This window comes from Mustela nigripes, chromosome 3 (genome assembly GCF_022355385.1).
Source record: "Mustela nigripes isolate SB6536 chromosome 3, MUSNIG.SB6536, whole genome shotgun sequence".
NCBI classification, from domain to species: Eukaryota; Metazoa; Chordata; class Mammalia; order Carnivora; family Mustelidae; genus Mustela; species Mustela nigripes.
Window position 1 is genome coordinate 95,582,252 of NC_081559.1, and position 24,511 is coordinate 95,606,762.

The following is a 24,511-nucleotide window of genomic DNA, read 5'->3' on the forward strand; positions in this document are numbered from 1 at the left end:
AAGGGGGTGGGATTATGGACATTGGGGAGGGTATGTGCTTTGGTGAGTGCTGTGAAGTGTGTAAACCTGGTGATTCACAGACCTGTACCCCTGGGGATAAAAATATATGTTTATAAAAATAAAAAATAAAGATTGGAGAGAACTCCATGTTTGATCTTGGCTGCTGTGTAGAGAATTTGAAGACATTATGGCTGGAGCCCAGGAGACCAGGGAGGTGGTTCATGCAACTCTGGGTGACAAATGAGTCAGATAAAGGCCTCAGCAGGCTACTGGCAGTCATACTATGTAGACACCAGGAGCCAGAAACATTTAAGAGATCAAATCAGCATGACAATGGACAATGGCCAGTGGAGGGGCTGGGGAAGTAGAGGCTTGGATGACCATGAGACTTACAGCTTGGGCATGTGAAGAAAAGTAGGGTGTCCTTCATCAAGAAAGGAAAAGGGAGGAGCCGTTCTGTGAGGGAGGATGAAGAAACCTGCCTGAAGGTTCTACAGGGCAACAGTACTCTATGATCCACTGCTGACCAAACAGTCTTCTTCCTCAAGGGGAGAAAATCCCCCTTCTTGGTCTGACTGGTCTTAAAGAACCTGAAGATGCCCAACTTGGCACAGCTGATGAGAAGGACAGCTATAGCCCTGCCACAGCAGCCACTTGGCTCTGGTCAGTTCCTTCTCACATCCAACCACATATCCAGTCATCTGACCCCACAGAACTCCAGCTAGAAAAAGATGACCTAACTGAGATGCCTCCACAGGATTGAGAGGCTCTTCGATTCTAGCATTACCCGTGAAAGGAACTAAGTGCCACGGGGTATCAGACTTAAAAAGACATTCCCCACCCCCCAAATTGAACACCCTACAACAAATGTTTTCACATTTTTTCTCACCAGTAGGAGTTTAGGTTATTGGGGAATAGGAAGAAGGTCCTATACAAACACTTCCCAGATGGACAACCAAAGCTCAAGTTTCACTTAGAAATGAATTCCTTGGGGGTGCTCAGGTGGCTCTGTCAGTGAAGTGTCCGACTCTTGATTTTGGCTTGGGTCATGACCTCAGAAATTCTCTCTCTTTCCTTCTCCCGCTGCCCCTCCCTCTGCTCACGCTCACTCTCATTCAGTTGCAGCGGGGCGGGGGGGGGGGGGCTTTCCTTTGAGGAAGAGAATTAAAACTCCAGGAACCCCTTCAACAAACAAACATTTCTAGAATCAACTACCAAGAAGTAGAAGGGAACTGAGAAATAGTAACTCCCTACTGCCTTCTCTAGAAAGTTTCCTTCTACAAGGTCACTGTGATCAGAGATTAATTAGCCTCTTCACCACGTTGCCCATTTTCCAACCCAGTCTTCACAGACAGGGCATTTTCAAATGAAACACTACCTCCTCAAGCCCTAAACACAAAGGGTTCCTCCCTCTGCCAAATCCTAGAGCACTCAGTATCTCTATTTGTCTTATTTCCCTGATTATGTTATTGGTGATGCTATATAAGGACTATTTCTTGAGCACTCGCTATGCACCAACTAGGTGCTTCATGTAAATATTAATTAATCCTCACAGCCAATGTAATACCCATTTCACAAATGAGGAATGCAAGACTGAGACATTACTACAGTGCACAGCCCTTACCCTCTGTGCTGACCCAGACAGCTCCTTCTGGTAAGCCCTAGTTTACTCCACATTACATGTTATGTGTGAGGTTTTTGTCCCCACAGCATCTAACACAAAAGTTCTGTCCTACCAGCCTCGGGAGGCCAGCATGCTCTTTAAGTCGATAATCCTATCTACCAGATCCCAGTGTTCCCAGGGGGATCAGAGTCTTGCCCAGGACTGGCACTGTCACCTCACTTCATCTGGACTCCTCACTTCCCTAACTTCTCTATCATCGCCATCATCATCACATGGTGACCATTCAGTTAGTATGTCATTGACCTGCAGTGTGAACAACACTGAGTTAAGTTTTCTGAAAACCATAGTAATCGTGGCTCTTATTACCCAGCCCCACTCCTCACTATACCCCAGTGAATAAATCGACATGGTTTTATTTATCAATGGACTTGTCATGAAGCTGGGTTTCTCCATTCAGGGTTGGTATAATTGATTATTTTGAACCTAGGTGCAAGGCTTCCCATTTCTTCCCAATACATTACTTATTGTTCCTGTGGTCCATTGTTCTAGGCCACTGGTTTTCTTTGAACTGTTTTTGTCGATCAAAACTCTACATGTCATTTTTGCCTCTGTAACACTTGTAACTTAGACAATTTTAAATTCAGATTCTTTCTGCAGCCACTATCACAAGATCCTGAGAGGAAAAGGTATCAAATAAAACATTAAACACCCCAGTAGTGGTAGGAAAACTGGAAAAATAACAGTTCAGATAAAACACCACTTCTCTAAGCTGCTTCCAGTGGAGGCTGAGGAGGGTGGGAAGAACTCCCACCAAGAAGTCATGCAGCTGCTCATTCCACTTTGCAATAATCTCCCCTGAAAAAATGGTATCCCCAATTAAAAAGGAGAGTTCCATATGAGAGGACATCAAAAAAGAAAGTCTGGGGACATCTTCTGACAAGAGATCTGTACATTCATGCACAAGCAGCATTTACCCCCACCATGGAGGAATGTGGTTTATGTCTTTGTTTTGGTAATGGCTTTATGGAGATGTAGTTCCCATCCATACAACTCACCCGTTCAAAGGGTACAGTTCACCAGTTTTTAGTATACTCAAAGAATTGGGCAATTATCACAGTAATCAGTTTTAAAACATTTCCATCACCCCAGAAGACACTTCATACCCTTTAGTTATCATACCCTATTCCCCATCCTCACCCCAAATCATAGGCAATCAGTAGCCCACATTCTGTCTCTAAGTGTGCGGACATTTCATACAAATGGAATCACAGAACACGTGCTCTTTTGTGACGGGCTTCTCTCACTTAGCATCGTGTTTTCAGGATTCATCTTTTTTTGTAGCATGGATTGGTACTTCGCTCTGTTCATAACCAAATAATATTCGACTGTACAGAGATACCACAGTTTGTTTATTCATCAATTGATGGCTATTATGAATAAAGATGTTATATCAACATCCATGGCCAGCTTTTCACATGGACATATTTTCATTTCTTGTTTTTATATTGAGGAAGAGAACTGCTAGGTCATTAGGTAACAAGTTTACCCAGGGGCTGCGCCACTCTGTATTCCCACCAGCAGTACAGGAAGGTTCTCCTTTCTCCACACCCTCACCAACACTTGTATTAGATCTCTTTTCAGTCAGTCATCCTCCTGTGCGTAAAATGGGAACCCACCCTGGTGTTGATTTGTACACCCTAAGGGCAAATGATGGTGAGTAGCTTTTCCTCTGCTAATTGACTATTTGTGTTTCTTTTTGGGAAAGTATCTATTCAGATTATTTGCCCTTTTTTTAATTGGATTGCTTGTCATTGTACTAAGTTATAAGAATTCTTAATATATTCTTAATGCAAGTTCCTTATCAGATATGTAACTTGGAAATATTTTCTCCCATTCTATGGGTATGAGTCTTATCTTCGCTTTTCAAAAACTGATTGTAATATTTTATTTGCTCTTTATAAATAAAATAATTTTATTTATTCATTTCTGTCCAGTTATAAAACATTAAAAATCCATTCAAATTAGTTTTCTAGCAATTCTTATCACCATTATCTGTGGTATTTTTTAAAAAACTAAGTGGGCACATCTCATGAGCTCCTTAATACATCACACTGCCATAAGATTCTTTTTAAAGACAAAACCATGACTCTTACAAATATAAAATGAACATCCATCAAAGATCATCTTTAGTTCATTAACTGAAAGGGAACCAGGATATTACAACAGATTCAAAAGAGAATACAAAGAATACACACATATGTAGGCAATCAGTAAAGTGGAAATAAATTTGTTCATATAAAACTGGCTTCTTGGGAGGATGGGTCAGTGGTACCTCCATTGCACAAAATTAATTTACATTTCTATGAACAAGGATCATTTCCATTACTATCAATTGCCAGATAGTTTCTTTCCCATAACTTACCAAACTAAAAACAGTTCAACGAAAATGAAAGGACAGAAAACCCCAAAGGGTGCACTAGATATTATATAATTCTTTTTTGCCTATTTCAGAGTCTTTTGCAATTTTTCCTGACCATATTTTTTTTTTCCCCCAGGTGGGTTATATCACTTAGAGCTCAATCAGGCGATGGAAATCGCACAGTAACTGAACAAGAAAATTGGATGTGAAAATCTTAATATAAACAACTATGAACTCCAACGAGGGACTGGAATGACAAGAGATGGACTAGCAAGAAGTAATGCCAGGAACCCTAGAGCATAGTGGTGGACCAGCTACTACACCATGCATGAAATGCATGAAACAGAACACAGGAGGAAGAGGCCCCACCCAGGAGGAAGATCCTGGTTTTGTAAGAAAGGATACAACCATGACTTGCTAGGTGACACAGGAGCCACTATGGTGCCAGCTGGCCAAATTTGGAATTGGATCCTCTAGGGTACCAAAGAAAGCGGTTTGCAAAGAGGTACCTTAACGGAGATACTCTGCCACAAAATCACAGAAGGGCATGCCAGGGGAAGCTGCCGGCCACTATGTGCTGTTGGAGGCCACATGCCACTGGAATAGGCTACTTGACCAGACACATCCTCTGGAAGAGCCCTCCCAGAGAGCTGGAGGCAAGAAAACCCTTTCCCCGCTGCAGTGCTTCTCCAGCGCCCTCTATGGGCCAAGTTTAGCATTGCGCCAGCTACAAAGGAAAAAGATTTTAGGGGCCCAGATCAAGTTTCACAGAGCCGACAAGAGGAACCACGTTGAGAGGCCACTAATTACTAATGATAAATTTCTCAAATGCAATTGGGAAATGGCAGCTGTCTATCTGGGGAAAGGCACTGGTGTTACCTTCTGGCTGGATGACTTCAGGCTGCTCTCACCACAAGAGAAAATGAGGATTCTAACTGGGGCCCTTCTTTACCCTGCAATCGGCCAAGGGCTGACCCTGTAATACTAAGACTCCTTCCCAACTTCCCTTCAAAGGAACACCCTTTTTAACTTCCACTTCACTCCTCTTCTTTCCCTACCCTCCTAAAAACAAACACATAATCACACACACACACACACACACACACACACACACTATAACAAGCAGGTGCTACTGCTGGGATTGATCCCACACTAATTCTGTGTCATTCTTATTACTATGCCCTGAAACAGTGACTAAAATATCCCCGACGTTTCCTCTTTCATCAGAAAGATTATTCCCGCTGTATAAATCCTTCCAATTTTGTGCTGTTATTCTCAATTGGAAATCACCACCATGAGCCCAGTATTTTCTGGATCCATTTCTTCCCTGCCCTGAGCCTTTAAGCCAGTCTGGTCTTCCTCTTTCTAATGGGTGGAAGGTGAGTGAAAGTCAATGATGGGTGCCCTAGTCTAGGTTAAAAGAAACATGGCCCCTTCCAACCTGTGATGCTCCACAGCCATTTCCAAGACAAGCCATTAACACCAGCAGCTTCCCCTCCAGAGCACACGGACTGACCAAAGAACGTGCAGTTTCCATCATGAACCAGAAATACTCTGAGGCCACATGAGATGCTGCAGAAAATCATAGCTAGAGAGGATCCTAGAGGAAGCCAAGAGCCTTGTCTTGTTGAGGAAGCCCCCCTGCCCGGTATACCCCCTGAAATCATGCAGTGAAATTCAAAGGTAAGGAGGTGTTATGGTTGAGCTTTTCCCGAAGACAGGCTATTAAAAACAACCTACTAACCAAAGGGGTTAGTGCCTATGTTTTTTGAGGGGTGCAACTTTTGTTTGTTTTAGGCAAAATTGGTAGCTCTGAGCTTGCGTGTTCATCAGTGCTAGACCATGCAGAGAATGGATATAAATGCAGGTCCCGCCAAGAATAGCACTTCTCTAAAACTCACCATTTCAGCTTTTAATTTTTGGGTTTGAGTGCCAACAGCGATTATAATGGAGTTGTAAAAAGACCATACCCAGAGCTCAATCCAGCATAGGCCTTTTCAATTGTTTCGTTTCACAGACAATGACTGCTCCATGGTCAAATCTCTTACTGTTGCAGCCCAAGATTCACAAGAAAGAGTAGAAATAAGGCCCTGAGGTCCAGACCCTGGGTATGTGTGCTTTCAGCAGGAGAGAAGACCAGGGTGGAAGACCAGGGCTGCGCTTTGTGGTGAAGTGATGAATCAGGGAGGGAAGAGCAACAAACACTTCTATTGATAAGGATATACCCTTGTTATTTGATGCTAGACTAGAAATCAGGTCAGGAAGACTCTTTATTTTTTAATTAGTTACCAACATGTGAAAAACAAGGAAATTTCACATAAAAATCTAGGTTTCTAGTATCTTCTGAAAAATGGGACTAGCTGCTAACACTGAACTCCTTTCTGTGAGGGGCACTTGGCAGGAATGGAGTAACTGGGGCCTGGTTCTCCAATCCTTCATGAAAGCTAATGCAGACTTTACACATCTGTGTTCCTTGCTTTGCATTTTAGTTCACTCCTACAGTAAAGTACTTCAAGATTTCAATGAGGGCACGTGGTGTTGGTGCTTTCCTTCAAGGTAGATCTCAACACAGCCATCCAACGGCACATTGTTTCAGCAATCATTCCCGCTAAATATTAGGCACTCAGTATCAAACCCATGATTGCATAAATTCTACTAGACCCTCCGCTGCATATACCATCTCATTTCATTCTTAATTATCATTTTGAAATATTCACTCCCTACTTTACCTATGAGGTTCAGAGAGTTAGCTAACTGCACTTCCCAAGCATACCCAACAAGTAAATGATGACAGAATCTGATTCCAAGTTTATTTGACTCCAAAGTAAAGGAGTGTGGAAAATCAGGTCTGGGTATTAAAAAAAGAGATTCTACTTAAAAAAAAAAAAAGAAGAAGAAGAAGAAGAAGAAAAAGGCAATAAGGTGATTGTAAACACTCTCGTTTCCCAGATAGTTTTTGTCCCATACCTATAAACAGAAAGCACAAGTATTGTAGGGTCACTGCTTCTCCCTCCTGCAAAACTCTTAACAATCTTGCATGGAGAGAGCCAAAATCCACCTCCTCCATTTTTGCATGGGGTTAATTCTGCTATAGGCATCAGTGATAGTGCTGCAGCTAAGCAATTCGGAAGGAGGGAAAAGCATTAAACTTAAGTAACATGCCTTCAAGTGGAGATCACGAGGACAGAAAGTCTCCGCAGGGGAAGTCATTCCCCTTCGTGGGAAGCAGGGACTCTTGGCAGAGCAGTGGAAGAAGTAATTCAGTGTGTGTTGTCTCTCGGGCTATACCCTAGCAGGCTGGTAACCAAACGAGTGACTGAGCTACTCCCTGGAACACACAAAAGGTGCTATTCATTCACAGTTTGAAGAGGCATGAGGGCAGTTCACTGAAGAGGAGAGAAGTCTGGTAAAGCCCTAAAAATGTCTCCATCATACCTATCAGCATAGAGTAATGTTGGTGATACCCCAGCACAGCGCAAGGAACCACCTACTCCGGTCTCTGGTCCCATATGCCATTACAAGACCCAATACAATGAGATGCAATTACCTTTCTCTGTGTTTATCTCCCCAGACCAGACTTCTCAAAGGCGGCACCAGGGTCTTATTGCTTGAATCCTCAGCACCTTCTATGGTGACTGCATATGGCGGATGTTGATGGGATCCTTCTACCCCTACACCTCAAGCAGACAGTCCAGAAAGGATCATTTTTCTGCTCTGTGCATGTGCCTGTGAACACTCATGGAAAGGTACAAAACCAAAGATACAAAATCACATACAGGCCTGCAGATACTATCTACTTGACTTTGCCTGAAAATGCTAATAAAAATGACAGGAAATCAGAACTTCATCTGAAACACTGACGGGACATGCCCGGGGACACGATGCCTCCGAGAGCTCTGACCGCTGTACAAGAAAACAGGCTGCATGAGAATTTTGCTCCTCGAACGTTACCGGGCCTGGGAATCTGGTTATTCTGTGGACTGTGAATCACAGGTCATCTGAGTCTGTATATCCAGTAAAAATACACAGACACTAACAGTTATTTAACATTTCAGGAGTTTCAGAGACTGTGCTTGAATCTATAAAATAAAGTCTGGCTTCATGGCTTCTGAAAGACTTAAAGACACAGGTTAACACTCAGAGCACTTTATCTTTAAAACGCAAATCCTTTCCAACAACGACTCCACGGGGAGAGGCCATGCAATGTGTGCACACAGGTCACACGCCTCATTCCAGAGCAAGATGACAAACGAATCACACTGAAAATTTCAAGACAAAGCCCCAAGCCTGGAAACAAGCGTGACTGGCATTGCTCCGACCCACATTTTCGTAACAGCGGGTGAGAAATCGTGAGACACGGACTGCTTATCCACAGAAGGATGGCGGGACGGAGGTGCAGAGAGGAGAGGCTGGAGAGGAAAACTAATTAAAAAGCAAATGGGGAAAAATGAGCTTGGAAAGGGCTCACTGAACTGCTGACAGAATAGAGTGCTGAGGTGAAAAACAAATGCAGAAGAGATTTGGCAGAATCCAAAAGGAACACGACCAGAATGAGAAATGAGGCCACGGCCAACTCCCAGCTACAAGTCAGAGACAGAAGCAGAGTGACATTGGGACGAAAAAAGAAAAAAAGTTCCCTGGACAACAGGGGACTGACTGATGGAGAGAGAGGGAAGAGGACAGTGGGCAGATTGCAGCCACAGAACACAAAACACAACAGCATCCCCCGGGCTCACAGTGCATGTGTGTGTGCGCGTGCGCGTGCGCGCGCGCGCGCACACACGGAATCCACCATTGCAACCTGAGGCCCTCAGGAAAAAAGAAGAGGCCAACTAGAAACGGGGGACAATGAGCCGCAAGAGCTGCCACAAATGAGCCTACCACTACCGACAAAAGCCTACCTGGTGTGCAGAGAGGATCTGCGGGCACTCCAGGAGCACCTCCCTGTCTGCCCACCACCACATCATCAGGCCTTCCTACTCCTGTCCACGAATGCATGAGATGACAAGGCAGAGGCATCAGCTAGTGCTCCTTTCATCTGAGCCCTTTTCTATAGAGATCGGTCATTTGACTTGGAGCAGCGGGGTGGGGGTAGGGGAAGGACACAGGAAAGGCACAGAATGTGAATGCACATGCCTGAGCACATCACTGTGAAACCACAGCTGTGTTCACAACATAGGTTTCCTGACATGAAAGGCTGGGGGGCGGGGAGGGGCGGGATCCTATGGATGGGGACAAGGATGGGCGGCCATGCCCAGTTCAGCCTCCAGTCTCATGTGGAATAGCAAGTCCTAGTTGCTGCTAAAGGCTCATGAACTTCCTGCAGGCCTTCCTCTTGCCAACAGAGGTAGCCCTGCTGGGTTGGTGGTGCTCTCACAGACAGACAATGGACCTGGCAAGAGTCCAGTTATGGTGGCGATGCTGAACTCACAAGGGTAGGAAGGTGGCTTACACTTGGCCAGGCTCCACCAAAAGCCCTTTACTTATACAAACTCACTTACTCCTCTCAAATAACCCAGCAGGGGGTGGGGAGAGGGCCATCGCCACTCTTTACAGAGGAGGAAATCATGCATCACCCAAGGTCGCCCCTCTAGTAAGAGGACAGGGCACAATTCTAACCAACTACTCTAGACAACTTCACCAGAGGTCCCAGACTCGAACTTCCTCACTTGACAGCGCTGTTGGTGATAGTTTTTTTCAGGATACTCTTAGGGACAAAGGAAATAGTAAAAGCTCCATTTTCTAATGAGTTAGGTCCAAACAGCTCAACAGTAATAGTTAAGTGATGTCTGGCAGATGGAGCAGATTTCCTCAAAACTGGGTAAAATCCCATGGTATCCTTGTGACTTTCCTGTGATCCCCCCAGAGCACCTCAGCCCACGATCTGGAATCCGCAGAACTATGCTGTCCTGTCTTCTTCCTTTTGATGAGGAAAGAACATCAGGCTACAACAATCATGCTCTCTTGTCTGTTCCTTAAACTCAGGGCATGAGTCACTCATGGATGTGATGGGAAAGGATGGGAAAAACAAAATTAAAGACACAACACAACTTGCTAACAATTGCCTCTTGGCCATCAACGATGTCTGAGCCCCTGACAGCAGGCCTTTCCACCTGGCCCAAGAACACTCTCCTAACCTTAGTTCGTGCCATTTCTCACCCCGTACAGTCCACCAAGCATTCTAGAAGCTCCTAAGGTCCTCCGTCCCCCAGGTAGGAGGGGCTCACAGCTGCTGTGCACCCTCTTCCCACCCTGCTCTTCAATCATCTCCTGCTCCCAGTTCCTGGGTGACTTCGTTCCTCTTCTGGGAAGCTGCTCCCCACTCACAGATGTGGTGAACTCCTTCCTCTGGCTTCACAGCCCATTGTGGATATGGACTTCCAGGCTTACTCCCATTCTCTCATTCCTGGCCACCTTCTTGTCCATCTCTCCCACCCCTTTGGTTATTATGAACTTCTGCAGGGCAGGGCTGGTATCTCACACTTCCTTGAAGACTAAGCACAGTAAATGGTACCTAGTCCCTCCTGAGTTTTAATGCATGAAGAATGGAATAAGAGAATGAAGGATTGTTGAGGAACCCCAAGGATTATGGGATGAATGAACAGTAGAAAGACTGAGGTACACTGACTACACTGATGGCTCCAGTTAAGGGTCTCCCTGTACCCATGTCCCTTGCAAGAAGAGTCTGCGGCAGCTCTCATCAGGAAGAGTCTCTATCAACTCCCTTCTCCTCTCCATCTCCCCTTGTCCTCCATGCTGTTGGAAGGGGAGGTGAACCATGAGAAACTACGGACTCTGAAAAACAATCTGAGGGTTTTGAAGGGGCAGGGGTTGAGAGGTTGGGGGAACCAGGTGGTGGGTATTGGAGAGGGCACGGATTATATCAAGCACTGGGTGTGGTGCAAAAACAATGAACACTGTTACGCTGAAAAGAAATAAAAAATTAAAAAAAAAAAAAAGAAGAAGAAGAGTCTCTATCCTTACCCTTTGCCTCTGGCCTGGTCCTGCACCTTGTTTTGGCTGATAACATGCAGCCCAAGTCCAGGTTTATCAGTTTTGAACCTGGGCATCCAAAGGCTCTCATTGCATGGTTCTGCTTACCTCTTAAAACCACAAAAATGACAGGCTCGTCAGTTGCCAGAGGGCAGACCATGTGGAAGGCAGTCCATCTGTCCCAGCCAAGACCGTCTGAGACCAGTCTCAGCCAGCCAACCCCCCAAATACATGAGAAAGCCCAGCTAAGACCAGCAGACAGACCCCTGGTTATGTGAGTGAATCCAGCTGCAACCAGAAGAACCACTCAATGGCACAACCAGGAACACCGACAAAAGGTTTCCTGTTTCAAGCCACTTGGTGCCGGAGTGGCCTGGCATGTGGCAATAGCTGACTGACGATGAATCAACAGTTTGGTCATACGTAGCGGCCTCTCTAGAGAGCCACAAGCTCTTCAGCACAGTGTGGCAACACGTGAAGAGGTGTGCGGTGTGTGATCTGTTGTGAGGTGTGTGAACCCTCTCTCTCTGAACTGTACTGGGGATGTACTTGAAGTTACTGGTGCGCATCATTGCCCTCATCCAGAACACTACCACTGTCCAGTCTGATAAGCTTTTTTTTAAAAAAAGATTTTATTTATTTGTCAGAAAGAGAGCATGAGTGAGCAGAAGCCAGGGTAGCAGCAGGCAGAAGGAGAAGCAAGCTCGCTGCTGAGGAGCCCAGTGCGGGACTCCATCCCACCACTTTGGGATCATGACCTGAGCCAAAGGCAGAGAAGCTTAACAGACTGAGCCACCCAGATGCCTCCAGACATGCTTCCTTGAGGAAAGTAAGTAGAAAAGGCCAATCAGGAACCCACTCCCCGCTCCCCTTCCTGGGAGCCAACAGTGACGGTAAGCGTGAATTGGTGGCCTATCTTACCCACCCTCTATGCACACAACCTGCCTGTGAACCAGATCTTGAGTCCACACAACTTCTGGCAAAGATATCAGATCCTTTTGGGAAAGGGCAAGGTATAAAAACATTTTTCTAAGTCATGTTCCATCTTCTGCCTTCAATCCTCCATGTTTCCCCTCAGCCAACAAAATGCCTGGTCTTGTGCTCTGCATGCCTGAGTGCAGACATGTCCTCCTGCACTCCGCAAGCTCACTGACGGATCTCTTCTCTCAGCAAGAGGTTAGGTAAGAGCCCAACTTCATTCTATACAAGTCAGAAATCCCCAGTGGGTCAGGAAGCCCCAGGCTTGTCTAAAAAAACAAGGAAGTCTTAGTGACCAAACCTGTCTTGGGTGTAGCCACGGTAATGCAGGAAGCCCTGAAACTCAACCAAATTTCAGAAATAGAAGACTTTAATCAATGTTCTTGCTGGGGGTACCTGCTGCCTTGATGGATGGCGCAGTGTCTTTCCCTGACGGATTTCCTTGTAAGGACAGCTTTCAGCTCAGTTTTTCGCTAGCCACACACCAATCTCCTGCTGCTCTCCCAGGAATACTCTAGCAAATTAGGAAGCCTGGCAAGCCTCAGTTTCACATACAGAAAATGGAGCATCGAGTAAGAAAGAATGAGAGAATATGAAAATGTGAAGGCTTGGCACAGTCCTGGGCAGCTATCGCTGCTCAAAAAATGTTTCTTTCTTTCCTTTCAGCTACAAAAACACATTCACTACACTATGTGCACGTGCGCGCACGCACACACACACACACACAAACACACACATACCTTTAGGTACACTCATCCTCTTCCACCCAATATAATGTCACATTTGTAGTAATAGTAATAACAGTTTCCTGAAAGTCATACCCCGAAAACACAGATACTCATTTGACTTTTACCCACACCATGCTGGGTATGATTGACACAGGGCCCCTGAGGATCCTACCAACCTCCAGGGACTTTTCTCCTCCCAGAAGGGCCAACCACCTCCTAACACAATCCACAGAGTAAGTAATGAGAAAACAAGTCATCAGGATCCTAGGAAACAGCATCCCATTACCCTATCAAAGGCAGTCTTCTGCTAAGCCCACAGTGGCTCTATTTTCTGGCAAAAGCATTGATGTACTAAGCGAGACACCTACCTTAGGCAGACCAGGGCTCCAGTGTGCTGGGCCAGCCCTCAGCTCAAGGGCCATCAAGTACAGGAATCACAACTCTAGAGACCTTGCCCCCCACTCCCGTCACCCTCCTTCACGGAACACCTGAGACAGTGCCTAGGTGAACCGCAGAAATGGCTACAGCAGCATGAAAACAATGCCAACTCTGTCTTCATTAATCACCTTCCTAGGCTGGGTGTGAAACGCTCAGGACAAGAGCCGGAAAATGACTCATACTACCCGCTTACAGAAGGAAAGCCGGTTCTCCCAGCACAGTTCACGGACCAGCACTGTTTCCCAGCCAAGCTCCAATTTTTGTCCACAGTAAATTCTTTCGATCATGAAACTGCCTCAACCAACCAAAAAAACGTGGACGAAGTAGTAACCCCCAGGTAGTGTTTTCACTCGTCAAGTGGCTCTGAGCTACCTCATCTTCATTTTCTGTCTTTGCAGTCCCTCTGTCCTGGACGTGCATGCAATTACAGCAGGGAAATTCCCACTCCAAAGCTGCAAATCAAGTTCTGGTCTCAGGACCTCGATGTGCACAAGCTTCAGCTTAACATCTTTCACCTGCTGACTCCGCTGTGGAGAACTCTTAAGTGTCTAGGTTTGATGCCTACAAATTCCGCCAGGCCAAATTAAGCGGGCCTGATTTGGACCTTGTTCCTGATTTCTGCTGCTCTCACTTCAACAAACCAAACATATGGTGAGTGCAGAATGTTATTTCGTAAAAGACACCAACTCCACCAGCTTCTCTCTTGCAGAACAGCTGAAAGACCATGAAGGCTGTTAGAACTCATCAGCCTCTTTGGAAACTTAAAATAATCATGCCTTTCTAAGGTCATGATCTAAAAACAGTGAAGATTCCAAAGTCCATGATAAGCATAAAACAAAAGCCCATAACCAAGTCCCTCAAAACCCAATATAAAGGGTCAGCTTAAAATCCCAACATCACAGCAATCCAGACCCACTGGCATGGCCAAGGTGAAAAGGACAGGAAATGCTAAGTGTACCGAGGATATAGGGGAGGAAGGCACTCATACACTGCTGGCCAAAGTCCAAGTTGATACACCTGGCAGTTTCAGGGAAACTGGCAGTATCTCATTAAGCAGAACACGCATGCCCGCTGTGACCCAGATGTTCCACTGTTCAGCAGATACTCAACCATCATGTAGACCCATGCCCCCTAAGACAAACACACTAGTGTTTCCAGAAGCACTGTTCCTAACTCTGAAAACCTGAACATCATCCAAATGCCCCCCATGGCAGAACGGATCGACAGGTCAACACATAGATCGATAAATGTGCATATTCACATAGCGGACACTCCTCAATGAGAAAGGATGGTCCACGACTATACAGTATGGACAAAGCTCACAAACAATGAGCAGAAGCGAGACACAAAACAGTGCACACTGCAGGAGCTTCTTTACAAACAGAACACCAACAAAGACCATGGTAATGTGCACTGTTAAAGGTCAGGACGGTGGCTGCTGGGACAGACAGGAAGTGACCAGAAAGGAGCACCCAAGGGCTTCTGAAGTTCGGGCTATGTCCTGTCTACCCAGGTGGTGAGGTGAGAGTGTGCCCTCTGCGGAATTTCGCCAGGCTACCCACCTGTCAGGAGTCCTTCTCTGTCAATAAAAAGGTAAAAGTAGAATCGCGGGGACTAGTTTCTTAGTTAAGTGACTATTTGCCTCCATGACTCTCTATCAAAACGTGCACTGGCTGTTAGGTGGCTCTAAGGTTCTTGATGCTGGCTACTCTAGACAAAGTACCGAGGCAGCTTAGGCACTAACTGGTGGTGTGACTTGGGGCAAATTCTTTCACCCTTCCTGACACTCCTCATTTGTTAAAAAGAAAAAGGAAAAAAGAAAAAAAAAGAAAGAAAGAAATATTGGCTCAGGTGTGTTCCCTGCTTTAATTCTTGAAGACTCGAAGGTTCTCATCCATTCCTCCCATCTTGGCTTTCATGGTGTGGCTCAGAGGTGGCTCACAGAATCACGGGCAGAAGCTGGTGGGGATGGGGTTTGGGCCCAGCTGGGACCCGAAAGCATCGGACAAGGACACCTTCATCTCAGAATGCGAGATTTAAAATGAGACACTCCCACATCTCACTACCCAGATGTGTTTAACCTCTGTAAAGCCGGCCAATATCTATCTGATTAGCTAAAACAGCACTCCTCCCGGCCCCGAACCACCTATTTATGGCCCTGCAATTTCAGCCCCGTAGTCCAATTTGCTGCCTGCCCGTCACTTGGCTGCCTTTTTCTCCTCCAGGAAAATGAAGTGATGGGATATGGAATGTGATGCCTTTACCCAAGTCAGCAGCAAAGACTCTCTGGAAATAAAATGCAAATATTCAAAAGGCCTGTCCAGGCAGAGCTCTTCCAGGGAGCAAAACAGTATCTCGATGTCAAGTATTTCACACAAGCATCTGCTTCAGCAAATCAGCATCTACGCCATGTGGAACTCGGCTTTCCAGCAGGTCCGTTTACCACCATCACTCAACAGACATGCACGTCTCAAGGTCTTACTGGCATATTCCACTCCCTAAAAAATAACAGTCTGATAGATCACAACAGAATCATAAAGGAGTACTTCTGGAGAAGCGGAAGGTAATGGAGAAAAGGGACACAGACTGCTAACATGGGAAATCCCAAGTCTTGCTCATAATTTTCCACATAAAACAAGGTCCTTAATTTCTGAGGAAGTTAGGGATGATCCCCAAGTCCAGAGAAATCTGATTTTACTCTCTCTCAAAGCTGGGCAAGAAGAGACCCAGGAATCAAGTTAATCACTTGAAGGTGTTTTATGATGTTGTACAAACAAGCCAAAACCACGCACACACCTCCAACCCCAACAAAACCCCCGAAGCAATAGAAAGAGGAAGACAGGGAAATCCCAGTGACACAGGGTAGCAGGATAGGCCTTGGTCTTTCCATGGATGTGGCTTCCTCCACACTGAGGGAATAGTGACCGCCAGGCATCCCTGCTCTCAAGACACCTGGAAAAATGGACACTGATCCCAACAATGGGGAGTTTCCTTACTGATCCTCTGTCATTTAATTCTTTTATTTTCATCAGCCACTGAGAGTCAGATAAAGTTTTATTAAAACAAAGAACATGGTATAAAATATATTTTTTAAAAGTCCAGCCAAGAAAGACCAAATAAATAACGGAGTTATGTTTATTAAATGTTTACATCCCCTGACTATTGAGTTTCATGGCTTACCATGGCTCTAGTGAAGGCTTTCTCTTTTGACACCACTTCTTAAACATTTCATACAGAAGTAATAGTTCTTCCTCAGTTTTATTCCCAAATGAGATAACGATGAAGGTTTGCCATGTATATATATATACATGTTATGTATACTGCAAATACTAGAACAAGAAGCTGCACCATTTTGCTTGCTGGGAATAAAGGTATGTCTACTCCTTGCTTGATAGTTATCCTACCTGAAATGTTCTTAACTGGTTAACCAGCCACCCCCTTAGCTGCTTAAATTAACACAAGTATGGCTGATGACTTGATCCTCAAAGATTATTTTCCTTGGGGCTCTGGGATCCTGAGAAATTCAGCATGGTCTAACACAGGTTTTTCTGAGCGTGGTGCATTTACACTATGGCACACATAATATAGACACTCTAATTGTTAAGTATTTATATTAGCATGCACAAGCATACCAGATCCCTAAATCTGTATAGACTGTCAATTAGAATGAGATAAAATTTAAAAATAAGTGACTTGGAGTAAATTTGAAGATGAGTATTTTAATTACATAGAAGGTGATCACAGAGACGTGATAAAAAAAAAAAAAAAAAGCAGCCAAGATTCAGAAAACACTGCTTCTAAGTGCTGACTTGCTGTGTCCTTGGTGATCCTTCACTTATCTTCCTCAGGCAGGCCTCACTAGAATGACAGCAACAAAACTGATAGGGTTAGGAGACAATGTGACAAATATGAAATCTTTTAGAAAGAGAACACAAGGTCTTTTCACCTTCAAACAAGGTGTGGCCACACCATCCAGCTACAGTTCGTGAACCTTTATTGAGTTTCGACCACAAAGCGACAAGGCAATAGAGTAAAAGCTAGTCCCTCTCCTTACAACTTCCCTGAGCTGTAGAAAGTCATTTTGCCAAGCCTGCAGGCTTGGTGGCAGCAGGGGACAGTAGGGAGCAAAGCGCAAACAATACAGATCATTGCGGCGTACTGTCTGAGCTCAGTGACAACTGTACAAGACAGGGCCTTCCAAGGTCATTCACTGCTAGGCTCTTAAAAATCACAGTTGAGCCTAGCAGAAGCAAATGATCAGTGTCTCTGGAAGGCAACTTTTTTTTTGACCTATTGTATCATCATGGGGGTTTGCCATGTGCCTTGAGAAAACCTAATCTGGAGGCCAAATGTAAAAGTCTGGCCAGCTCCTATAGTTGAAGGAGGATATACATGCCTTGAACCTCAGATGAGTGAGTCAGGTTTCCCAGGAAGATCTATTTCTTCACCTTATGTACAACTATTGAACAGCTGTCCCCCAAAATGTCCCTGTCCTTACTCCAAAACCTGTGAATGCATTGCCTTCCATGACAAAGAAGAATTAGAGGTGTACATGGAATTAAGGCTGCTAATTGGTGACCTTAAGAAGATTATCCTGGGTTACCCAGGTGGGTCCTCTGTCATCATAAGGGTCCTTACATGTGCATGAAGGAGGCACAAGAGTCAATGTCTAAAAAGTGTCAACAAATGTTCAATCCTAGGTTTCGGCATCAATCAATAAAAAGTGTCAGGAAAGACTGGTTTTGAAGATGAAAGGGGGTCATGAGGTAAGGAATGGGGGAGTTCCTGGAAGCTTGAAAAGGCAAGGTAACTTTCTCCCCTAGAGCCTCCAGAAAAGAACACAGTGAGACTCTGTATCCATTTCCCACTGCTGTTGGTCACAAATCACCACAAATTCTGTGGCTTAATGTAACAGAAATGTTTCTTTCCCAGTTCTGGAATTCAGAAGTCCTAAATCAGCTTTAGTGGGTTCAAATGAAGTGTCAGAAGGGTCCTGCTCCCACCAGAGGCCTGAGGGAACAGTGAATGGTTCTCCCAGCTTCTGATGGCTGCTAGAATTCCCTGGCTTGTGACACTGTCATGGCAATCTCCTTCCGTCTCCATGGGTCACACTCCTGTTTCGTCTGTCTTCAGCCTTCCTTTTTCTGTTGCTCTTTGTGAGGACATCTGTGATGCCATTGAGGGTCCATCTTGATAATCCATGATACTCTCTCCATCTCAAGAGGCTTCATTTACACCTATATAAAGAGTTTCTTTCCATCCGGTGAACAACTACAGGGTCTAGGAGTTAGAGTTGACATCTTTGGAAGGCATCATTCAGCCTACTACAGACCTGCTTCAGATCTGTGACCACCACAACCAGAACACAAAGTTGTCTTGTTTTAAGCCACTAAGGGTGCGTATTTGTTACGGCAGCAAGAGGAGACTCCTATACCCCCATCCTTCTAAATATGCTACAGATCAAGAGAGGGTCTGCCTGAGTGGAAGGAGCTAGCCCACCCCTACTAGCCCATCTCCACTACATCCCGGGGCTCCTTTATATCTACAAAGGACATCCATCTTCCCTACTAGACTTGAAAGGATGCCGAGATTTGGCCAGGAAGTGGCCATGAGAAGCTTTAGAAACCACCCTTCCCTCTTTCCTCTCACCAATCACAAGCTCCTTAAATAAACTTTATGGTAATTCAGAGAGTAAAGCTTAAGGAAAAAAAAGAACTGACATTCGTTTCAGGGAATTCCTCTTAATAATAACGAATACACTCCGTCCATAAATGTCAAAGGGCTTTGCTCCGAAAGCCAATAATCCCCACCACAAATATAAGACAATATAACAGGCCACAGGATCATATTCCTCAATTAGGAAGAGGCTCTTCAGGTAGCTTTCCCAGCATTCCAGGCCCAGAACATCGTCGTTTTAAGCACCTGTTAATCACTACTCTTTCTCAGGGCATGTTAGGCTGCTGGTTTCTGGTCATCTACAGGTATTTCTATTTATAGAACTGCTCCTCTTCACTCATCTGCCTTCAGGACACTGCAGCAATTCCCTGGCTGACTTTTCTCCCGAACTTATCCTGTTGGGACCCCCCCCACCCCAACCATCCCAGGCTCTGTCCTCAGACCTCTAATCTCTGCTCTCCTTCAGTGTGTGCACCCTATCCCAGGATACCAAATTCGTACATCCAGCCTGGACCCCTCATGTGGCGACCACCAGATCCAAACGTCCAAGTGCTTGCTCATCAGCTCCACTGGAATGCCAAGGACCATGCACAGCACGGCCGGCCCGTTAACAGAGCCGGTCATTCTGTGCAGACGCGCATCAGCTTGGTAATGGGTGCCAGAACGAAACCCTAGTGCTTGCCCGCACATCCTCTTCATTCCCTCCCACCTTTCGTATCTAACCCACCAGTAACCCCATCAGACCCGCCTCCAATATTGATCCTGAATCTGACTGTGTCCTGCCATCTCTGCCACCTCGATCCCAGGCCCAGCCACCCTCACCTCTCACCCAGACCACAGCCCTGGCCCCAGCCTTGCTCACTCTCTCCACCCTCCAGCCTTCACCCTGTGCAGGGCACTTGGCCATCCTTCCCAGGTATAAACCAGATGTCACTCCCGAGTGTGAACGATCCAGGGGCTTCCAGCTACACTCAGACTCCACAGTGGACCATGATCTACGTGATCTAGCCACTGACTAGCCCTCAGCCTCTCCTTCCTCTCTTCCCCTACATATTAGCAGGCACACATACTGGCCACCTGTTCTCTCGGGCAATACCCTGAGCCTTGCTGCTGATTCAGGGCCTTTGAACTTGCTGCCCTTCTGCTGTGAATGTCCTCTCTCCAGACCTACGCATGACGGTCCCTTCCCTCTCTGAAGCTTCACCTCAAACATGTCTCACCCTAGGCTAGTGAAAGCAAACCCCCGTCACATGCTTTCATTCTATCCCTCTCTGTCATTTTCAGAACACGGAGCAATACTTGATCTTGGTTTGCTGATGCAGCATGTGGTTCCCTTCCTGAACAAGACATACTCACTGAGGGCAGCCTTTCTGTGCCACAGTGTCCCAGGGCCTGGCACCTATCGTGAGCTCAGGAGATACTTGTGCATGAGATGCTGAGTGGGTTTACCACCCAAGAGCAGCATCAGATGATCTTAAAAGATCCTGTTTCAGTCAGGGGTCTTTGGTTTTAAGGAATAGTGATTTCCTGGGCTCTGTCCTGGGGGCCCGCACTTCACCTTGACGCTCTCTCCTAGCTTCCCTGCCCTAGGTATACCCTTTCATCTCCTTTCTACAAGCTAGATGGTTCCCTAATGTTCCATTTTACATTGTTTCTCTTCCTTCACTGAGTTCTGGCTAGCCAAGTTTCTCCCATAAGCCCAGGGTAGCACACCACTTGCCAACACCCAAATTTTCTTTCCAGTCTCTCAATTCACCTTCCCTGTAGCTGACGTCATCAGCCTGGGAAGGAGGAGACACAGTATAGAACAAGGTCAGGCAGAAATTAGCATTTCTGGTACTGGGATGAAAAAAATCCTCCCACCAGTAGTAAGACCAAATGCATCTCCATTCACTCTCCCTCAAAAGATGCATACGTGACCGCATGATCCTCCCCAAGCAGTGGGAGGGGTGTCAAACCCAACAGATGGTGGGAATCACAAGGATATGGGAAATGAGTGTTGGCGCAAAGGAGAAGGAAGATTAGGAGGGAAAAGGATCTCTGTGTAAACATGATTAATTAAGAAAAATCAAGCAGTGAAAGGACAAGCTTGATCCTTTTACAAATGTCTGTACAAAGGCTCGCTCTGACATGGAATGTTTCCTCTTGGCCCTTGTACAACAGCTCCAATTTGCGCCAGGTAGAAAATATGCTAGAGGGTTTGCTCATGTCCTATCTAATGCCTACAACACATGTGCAGAGTACCAATATCTCATTTCTTCAGGGGAAGAAATTCGTGTTCAGGAAGGCGCCAGGTCGACTCACACGTAAGGCTCAGCACGCTCCGTGCCTAGGACCCATAGAACTCTGAGGGGCCACGAAAATGCTTTCATTCTTCTAAAAGCAGAAGAATGTAATCCAGCTTGGAGGCAGTCACACAATATAACTGTCAATATGCAGTGTTTTTTCAATTTCTCTGTATTTTTAATGGAAGGGGGTTATATAAGCCTGAAGATCCTTGGGCTCTTGAGAGTCAAAGAGGTCCCGTCACCCCCTCAGAGGAGGTGGAATGAAGCCTAAGATCACAGCAGCAAAGTGCTGAACGACAGAGCCCAGTCTAGTGCCTGCCCTTTTCCAGAATGCACCCTGGCCTCCTCATACTTTCATGCCTCCCAGAACCCATCTACTCTAGGGTTTTTGAATGCTTCCATCACCCCAGCTTCTCGAAAACTTTTTTTTTTTTTTTTTAATGCAAGAATCATGGAGCTAGAAATGTATCTTATGGGACCCACCAAAATTCTCATCATTTCTCATGTGACTGACCCATAGCTTAACTTGGAAGACCAACTGTTCTTAACAAATATTAAAATGAACAAGGGTGGCCCCTTTCCCTAGACCATCCCTCAGAGAGCGCTCAAGGTGAATAAAGATGCACAGTTTCAACTGGTGAGTCAAAGCCTGTCCCTGGACCCACTAACTGCATTGGAATGACTGGGGATGCTCCCTAAAAATGCAGATTCCAGAGCCCCACCCCATACCTGCTGAATAACCATGGGGAGAGCCCAGGAATATGCATTCTCAATGACGAGCACTGCCAGGGATTCCGACGTGCTCTGATTAGGACCCACTGGACTTTCTGCAGTTTGAACATAATCTAAATTTTCCCAGAATACAAAGATCACATACAATGAGCCAAAAACAGACTTTGTTTTGTTCTGAACTTTACCACAAAGCTGTGAACCAGAGCTACCTCTGGAATATAAGTCATCAAATAAACCCCGTATCTGCAATTTACATTTACAGGTGATTTTACCCATAAGTTCAGAGATCTATCTAACTGACTACCTTTTTTTGTCTTCTTAATATAATCAGGCACAAGCATTTAGATAATGAACAACCTTCTTGATTATGCATTATTTTCATTTCTGTTTTACATTAGCTAGGAAATGGCACTGTTTTTGTGGTTTTTTTTTTTTTTACTTCTTTGTACTAGTAGGTTATATTATTTATCACCTGTTTTCAGGATGGCAAAGAGAGCATGACCAAAAAAACAAAACAAAACATTGTTATAAAGAAAACAATGGGACTTAGAGGACTAAGAATGATTTTAAAAGGTCCTAGCTCCTCTGAGATGTTACTAATCTCCCAAACAGGGGAAGTCCCAGGACATGCTCCACCTACCCACTCACAAAAAAGGGAAAGAGAAAGGGAGGTGGGTGGTACCAGCCGGCAGCCAGCAGCCCACACTGCCAGCAGCGCTCCTCTGCGGGTTCTGAGCCCTGGGCCAGCCACAGGGTACAGAAGCTGAGCAAGAGCGGGATAAACTTCCAGTCCTGGCTAGTGCTTGCTGGGGCGGGAGTCAGGGGACGGCAGAGAAGAGGAACACACAGATGCGAGTCACTGGCAAGTCCAAGGTGTGGGGGTAGGTGGTTACGGGGCACTCAGTGATGACAGTGATAAGGATGATGATGGCATCAAACTATTTGCATGGATTCATCAGTATCCATCAACTATTATATTAATAATCATAGAAAAGAAAATAATTTAACAACCATCCCCAAGGCCAGCAGCTTGTATTACAAAAAAGCAAACTACATGTTAGCCTGGAGCAATTTAAGCTTGAGTGTTCATCAGTGGCTTCTGGATGGGGAGTTACTGTTCTCCTATGAATAATGAAAAAAGAAAAGAAGAGGAAAAAAAAAAGCAAGCAGCAGGCACTTTGCTTGGAGAGCGCAGGCTCCTGAGTGCATCAAGCCCACAGAGATGCTGGCACCTGGTAGCCACCAAGGCCACCTCAAACCACCATTCAGCTTTCTCATTAGCATGGCACAGCTGTTACCTCACTCGACAGTAACACGCGCCTCAGAGGATCTGACAAGCACAGGTCACCCTGAAAGCAAGAGGAGAAAAGGATCTGAAGACAAATCATAAAAATTGTTCCCCCCGACTGGAACTGTCAGAGGTTGACTGGGTGCCACAGAAGACAGTGGCTTCTCTTCCAAGGGGCCTCCTGAGGCTTTGGAAGGGCATTTGCCTGCGTACTCTCCTCCAACTCTCCCTGTCATCCCATTTTTTTCTCCTGTTTACTGGTTCTCTGAGAAAGAAAGAAAAAACCAGGAGCGCCAAGAAACTTCTCAATAGAAAGGACATGGCAAAAACAATTTGCTTATTATGGCCAAAGCCTAATTAAGGAGGATTCTAACATCCCACTCCCCAAATTCCATCAGTTGAAAGACAGTCAACAACTCCTTCTTTAGTGCTCCCCAAAGACATATCGTGGTGCTCCCACAGAGCCCACCTTTCTATTATCACATAACACTTTGCTGTACCTACTGGCTTCCAGGTCAGCCTACATCAGGAAGATCTGACTGGCCCTACAAAGGCCAAGACCATATCCACTCCATTTTTGGGAAACAGCACCAGGGGTAAGCATAAGCACAAAGAAAGCCTTTAATAAAGGTAGTAGAACAAATAAATACAACAGGGAGGCCCCCCAAATTGAAGTGTAAATCCATCTTTCTGTGTTCAAAAGCCAAAGTAGTTTATAGAAAACCCAGGCTGTGTTATAACTTTAAGTCCGGGGACATGTGTTTTATTATGCTACATGGAGTGTGACCTTTAAGTCTTTATGGCCCTTAGAATAATTTATAGGGGAGGAGGAGAGGCAGACTAAGAAGGGCCCCGGTTGGGGAAGGAAAAAGGGGAGGATACAGAAAGAGAGCCACAGCGTGGAGAGTGCAGATAACAGTGAGTGGGTCTCGGCATCCTTCACTCCCCTTCTCCTTCCTGTCACCACACCAGCAAGAGTTAAAAAGGAACCCCAGTGAATCACAGCCCGGGGACAGGCACGCCACCAGAGGAGCCCCAACTCTCCTTCCCCAGCACCTCCACTAGTCAAGACAATCACCAAGTACAGCTTCTGCAGTGGCAGATAAAGGCCTTGACTGTGCGGGACGAATCTATTAAGGCAGTGAAGATGGCAGGCCGTGTCACTTCTAGGAAGGAAATGCAATTTGTCACTGGCCTGTGGATCTCCAGCGTCCACCTCTGACGTAGCTAACCCTGAATACTGGCAGTGACGGGAAGGCGAGGCCATTTCCACGGCATTCTGGGGGCTGCTTCTTTATCCCAGTGACTTGCCACGGCCCCTCAGGGAAAGTGAAGATGCCTCACTCT

The 24,511-nt window shown here is 45.7% G+C and overlaps 1 protein-coding gene across 3 annotated transcripts in view; it reads right to left on the minus strand.

The window, feature by feature from the left end:
- The window catches only part of MGAT5 (alpha-1,6-mannosylglycoprotein 6-beta-N-acetylglucosaminyltransferase), a 337,143-nt gene that overhangs the window by 237,507 nt on the left and 75,125 nt on the right, over positions 1–24,511 (minus strand). The window contains exon 1 of one of the 3 annotated variants that reach the window (XM_059394406.1): positions 13,111–13,176. The exons of the other annotated variants lie outside the window; for them this stretch is intronic. The gene's annotated coding sequence lies outside the window, so the exon portion shown is untranslated. Of the gene's footprint in view, positions 1–13,110; positions 13,177–24,511 lie in introns of those variants that run through there. 3 annotated transcript variants of the gene reach the window in all.